The sequence below is a fragment of the Ptychodera flava genome, chromosome 13 (genome assembly GCF_041260155.1).
Source record: "Ptychodera flava strain L36383 chromosome 13, AS_Pfla_20210202, whole genome shotgun sequence".
In the NCBI taxonomy this organism is placed as follows: domain Eukaryota; kingdom Metazoa; phylum Hemichordata; class Enteropneusta; family Ptychoderidae; genus Ptychodera; species Ptychodera flava.
The window spans coordinates 37854081-37860418 of NC_091940.1; positions in this window are offsets into that span (position 1 = coordinate 37854081).

The window sequence follows — 6338 nt, forward strand, 5'->3', positions numbered from 1 at the left end:
AAGAATTAGCGTATCATCACCATGCTTATAGTTTAAGATACATTAATTTGCACTGGACAACATCGTTTGTTGTGCCAACTGTTACATGAGAACCTTTAGGTTTCTGGGAATAGACAATTCACCCTTTCCTTCCATATTTTGTACATGTTCTGCAGTAGTCATCCTGACATTCCCACGTCACTAATTACTTTAGTTTTCTAACAATTCTTCCACGCGTCACCTTTGCTGACGTACGATAGGTACCGCATGTGATAGGATAATATTTGGATTTGTCGATTTGTTGTAACATTTTCGTAACATCTGCAGGCGACATAAATAATCAAATATGAAGAATTATTCTCTCTCTCTCTCTCTCTCTCTCTCTCTCTCTCTCTCTCTCTCTCTCTCTCTCTCTCTCTCTCTCTCTCTCTCTCTCTCTCTCTCTCAGGATGCCATAGATAACCCTAAAACTGCGAGTATTGAAATAGTTTTGCTCATTGCAAATATTTGTACGACTCTTAGACATATCAGACTCGTGACCTACCGCGCCGTATGTGTGCAGGAGAGTGTAGGCACCGCTGCTAGAGGAGAAATAGCCGCAAAAGATGCAGTAATTCAGGTTGATTGACACGCGAGTCTAATTTTTGTGGAATGCAAGAATTATTCGCCTGCGGGCAAGACAAACTAGTGTACCAAATAAACTAATTAAAATCTTTAGAATGGCGGTGAGCGAATGGAGAAACTTGCAATAAATTGTATATCTAGGACGATATAGTCAAGAAGTGATCATGCTTTAAAAGGACTTGGGTACCACAATATCTCCAAGGGATGTTTTTGGGGACAGGGACACTGCGAATATCAACAAGCGAGGAGTTTTGGATCAGAGGTGACAGTGGAAACTACAAACCACAGTCTGCACAGTCTCATAGATAGAGGGATTGTGTACAAACCTACGGGTGTTTTGGGTGATGGACGTTCTGTTAATCTCGGGGGCAGTAATTATCGAATGCGGAAAACCACTCTTTGGAACATGACGAGTGGTCTTCCGCTTCACTGTCTAAGTTGGTACGATCATCAGCTTTGAGGATTTTAATGTGGCCGACTCAAGTGGTTATTTCTATTATTAAACTTTTGCTCAAACTTTCATCATCAAGGAATCTTTCTACAGTTCACTTTCAAAATCAAGAATAAAAATTCGGGGGTCACTGTGCAAATTTGGTGCTAGAGGAACAAATTACCAAAGATTTACCGATATTTGAAATTCCAAATGTTACCTCTATGGAGAAAAATGATTTTTTTTATTTTCGAAAAACCAAGACGGTGAGAAGTTTTCTTACGTCAAAAGACTTAAAATCAACCCCCACAAGTGTAGATCAGGAAGGAATTGAAAAAGTTTGAGAGTCCGAATGTCTGTCCCCAGAGGCACATTTTACCTTAATATCCGATATCTGACGAGTAAGGAAAATGGTAGGGGACCCCTAAGGGAGTTCCAAACCGCCTATATGACGAGGGCAGTTGAGTGGTGTCTTCAGGTTCAACTCTCGATGGTCCAATAAATGCCCTGTAAACATGTATCTGTTAAATGGTTTACATCTAAATTTTACGGAGTGTTTAGGAAAATAGGTTTTAAAGTAGTTAAATTTCAAGCAAACACGACAATTCCGCTAGTTTTATTCGTTGATTCACTGATTTATAAGATAGTTAAGGCTAAAGTATGGCATAATCTTCTGACCCCTCAGGCGTGCTCCGACCAAAAAAGTACATCTTCATCAGCACGAACGACGATAAGAGACACTTTGTATCATAGATGAGATTTGAGATACTGCTGAGAATGTGATTATAATACTGAGTATCACCGCTGTGACTGTCTAGCACTACCACTACAACCACGTCATATTTTTTCTGTGCGGCAAATCCGTGCGTTTGTTTGTTTGACGTTTGTTTTATTTTATTGTCGTGTCGACATTGTATTTCAAAACGTTCCAAAATCTTACATTTTTGGTGTAGTAAGAATTGTTTTAGGTCGTCCTTTTTCAAGTGCAGTGACCCCATACTATCGAGTCTGTTAGCTGCAGTATTGTGGTGCATTGTGTGTAGGTATAGGATATTAAGATAAACGTTATCAAGAATGAATCAAAGTCCACATATGGAAGAAGTCACCCATCATTATCAAGGCACTATCCATCCAACCAGTCTTTACTTTCTACAGAGGTTTACTTCCATCCCGGCGTACCTGATCGATGACCCTCTTTCAATACCTTTGAAGCAACTGACAGCCTGAAGACTTAATTTCAATTATCATGCCTATCTACGCATGCAAAATTGGAAACTGTGCGATTAATATCTTCCGTTTGGTGGAAAAGATTGAAGACATGGAATATTTTCCACGTATTTGTTACGAACGTAATTTTAAGACAGAAAGTCGTCACTTTCGGACTCTTATTTTGTATCTACTCGAACCATTTGCCTCTTTGAACTGGAGGGGGAGAGTAACTGCAGTCCATGACCTCAGTTCGCAAACTGGTGAAAGACAGGGAGGTCAAAACAAAACTCAAATGTTGTCCTCAAATAATCATAGTACATTTATATGTACATAGCACATTTATATCCTTAAAATGAACGATTTTTAGTGATGGTTCGTATGAATCTAGTCAGGCTAAACTCTCTTCTGTAAGAGAAGTTATCGGTCGAAGAACGGTTTCTTCCCGAAACAAAAATCAAAATTATTGCTCTATGGTGGGGGTTGGGGGCATAAAGAGCATATATCTTCCTCCTACCCGTCAATAAGTATTTTTAAGGACAGTGAAGCTCCGTGCCAGGATTTTTCAGGTCCCTGGAAATGGATACTCATCGGCTGATTAAGCACATTGTTTGTCAATCGACAAGTTGACCAGTTTTTGGTATGAGACAAGAAAGAATTGGTTCTCATACATTTGACGAAATTAATGTGAAAATCGTCAAAATTCCATACCACTATTCGTTTTAATATAAACTGTAAAACTGCAACTGGTGGAGAGATATAAGGGAACAGAAGATCTATGCGTCAATAATTTTTCAGTGTCCTGTGAAAGACGCTATTTAAACTTACATTTAAACTTGAATTGCTTTGTCATGTATGAATGGACGTTGCATACGATTTAGCGGCCTACAATTCCAGTATAAACTTGTCGAAATAAAGGGAAATCCGGGCGTAAAACTCACTTGTCAGGAATAACAACGCATTTAATTGTCAATGAAAACAATAGAACTTGCATTTTCCGGTTGTGGTGACAAGACGAAGACAGCGTTTCAACGTGTTTCGTGAAACAAAAAAGCTAATACTGAGAATAAAAACAAATCTGGGCAAAAAATGGTAAAGGCACAATCTCTTTCGCTTTGACAGTGAGATTGTGTTTGAAACCTCTTATGAAACTTGTAACTTTGAAACGGTATTCACTAGTTGATGGTTGTTGATACGTTATCTTGTTGCATTGAAAGTTTTTCAGAAGGTGATTGAAATGCTAAAAGTCTAATTTATTTTGAAAGAAAGACAACTGGCTGTGATTAGTGCATTTACAATAGGGAATTTTCGAGTGGCATGGATTTATGTACCTGTCTATACTTGTCCACTGCGAACCATGGAAAGTGATTGTCCGGCGGAAATGATGCGATGTCTTTGCCCATTTTAGGGTGGGTTTAGCATAGCATACTTTAAAACCAGATAATTCATTTGCGTACCTATCAAACGTTTGGCGCACCTTGTGGAGTACTTGTATTCACTATGATATATGAGGTCGCGACATGGCCAACTCAGACAGACAGTATTTCACGCTTGCGTGACAATCAACGATTTACATTAGATTAAATCATAAATAAATAGAACTATTTGTTCAGAAATTTGAATGAAGATGAAAAGTGGGGAAAAGGTGATCACAAAGTATAAATTTAACATTACACACAAATTTAGGTATTTCGGCAGCTGAATGAAATGTTCTCTGTTGAAAGTTGAAATGCGAACACAAGGTTTGAAATGTATATCGTTTTCTGTTGTTTTCAAAGGAGTGCCATAGATAACAACCGAGGTCGCAGGGTTCGACTCCGGCCTAACAAGTTCACGTCGTATTCGCCGACCTTCACTATGTAGTTATCCACAATGTTTTACTGTTCGACTGCTGGGCTGTTATTTTTGCCTTCACCATTTGCATTTTTCACTGGCCCTGCCAGTATATTTTCCCCTTTCCCAGCGCCAGCCCCTATCTGCTGCGCATGTGCTGCCGGACCATCTGTGTCTCTGCGTCAGCTGTGCCGATGGGCTCTGTTAGCGTCCACTCCAACCCAACAATTAAAACGAGTTCTCAAGCAAACTGAAAATGCGTGAACAATATGGTGCAATGTTTTGTTGTTTGTGTAGTCGGCCAACATGGATCAAAAGCTGGGTGCCCACTTTTTATTCCATTTGATATCAATGAGTTGTTTCCTAGACTCCTGGTGACTTCATCTAATAAATGAATCTATGAGAGTTTGTTCGGCCCAGTAGGATATCCAATATGGACTATTTATGATAAACTGAGCACAGTCTTATAACTCTATATTCCCACGTTTTCGTTGTCCTATGGGAAAAAGAAGTATTTTTCAATGATGACTGTCATCAAATTTGATGCGCAGGTCTATTCATCAAAATTACAGAGAAGCATCCACACTTTCATATAAATTAACTGTATTGCCTCGCTCTTCCAATGTTGCCATAGCTACATGTACGAAATGATCATCCACTGTGTCTTTTAAATAAATGCTAAACGCTCTTTTGATCACCACATCACATGAGAGAGTTATTCTGTGTCTTTCAGAAGACGATTTTTTTCTCTTTGTTTTCTTTACAATGTTTAAGTCTTCCCTTGCACATTGTGTTGGTGAGTTGCATTGTGTTTTTAATTGGTGACTGATCCGGACATTGTAGCAGAGTGTCACTGACCCTTGCGTTACATCACCTGTAGTACAAAGTTCTCGTACATCACAACAACGTCATGTAGATTTCACAAACACCAAAATATACCCCTGAATTAAGTAAAGTTGAAGCGTTAATGTGTCCACATAATCAAAATCGACCTTCATCATAAGCAAAAATGGGAGTACGCTTCTCATGGAACTAACGCAGGTGTTGACAAACTACACCATGTTCTAGGTGTGCCAGGTCGTATTTTTAAGTGGGAAGCCATATTGGAATTTTCTAAAACCCGCTGGTAGTCGTTGGCGCACGCATATGGGTAATAAAGTTCGCGACAGCTCTGATAAGATATGTCGATATCAAGAAAAGCTATGTACGCTACTTGATATGAAGGTCAATATGTTGAATTCTCACAGACAGACGAAGGTATGAAAAACACAAGCTACGTGTTTAAATGTACATTGGTAAAATCGACAGAGCACGTGAGATCTGCACATTGTTGTGGGTTGGCGTTATCACACCAAACACAAAAAATTATCGGTGATTTGTTCATTGTAACGCTTGCATAAGAAAAGCACGATATGCATATAATGTTGATTTATGATTGATTTTTATTCAAAGTGGCCAAAACACTTAAGACGCCATGTATAATGGCGTACAATTTGAAAAACAACACATGACCCAGCACACAAAACCACCCGGATAACCCTTCACCTCGTTATAATTCCCGAACACCGACCACACCAGAACACCAATAATAAACTGTTCTTTACCGAGACACTGCATTTGATCTCAGGACTGCGTTTGTCGCAATTTTGCGAACTTTTTTCTGATGTACACCCAACTGTGTAAGGACTTGAAGTATGGTTTCAAATCGCCACGCCCACATAAGAAACTCTAGAGTAGTTTCGCAAGGTGTCTGCGACAACCATCCGTGTAAAAATCAATCAAAACCCGACGCATTTGGAATATCCGACCGGGTTCATGTTACAAACAGCGACAGTGGCACTCGTCCATGCCAAATTTACGCCGCGAAAATGCCGACAAACTGTCGGGAAGCCATACAAAAGCCGAGTAAGCTTGCAAGAGTGTCTTGTGTGAATTGGGAACGCTACGAAGGTTTGTGTAATTAACGATTTATTCATATGATTTGCCGATAGTAAAGCCACGGCCCCTTAACTCTCTTGTTATTTAAATTCATGTTCGACCATGCTTGACTAGGCCACAGTAATGAATCACTGCAAGAAGCCAAAATCACGGCTTTGCGTCGGAAAATCGATATCCTCAAGTACGTATTTAGAGTAACTTGGCTTCCCCAATCGAAACTAAACAATTTCTTCCCGATGTTTCAGCACAAGACTATTGTTGTTAGTGGTCTGACCTATCTATATCTATGACTTAAGTATATTTTCGGTGATAGCTAGAGGGACTGGTA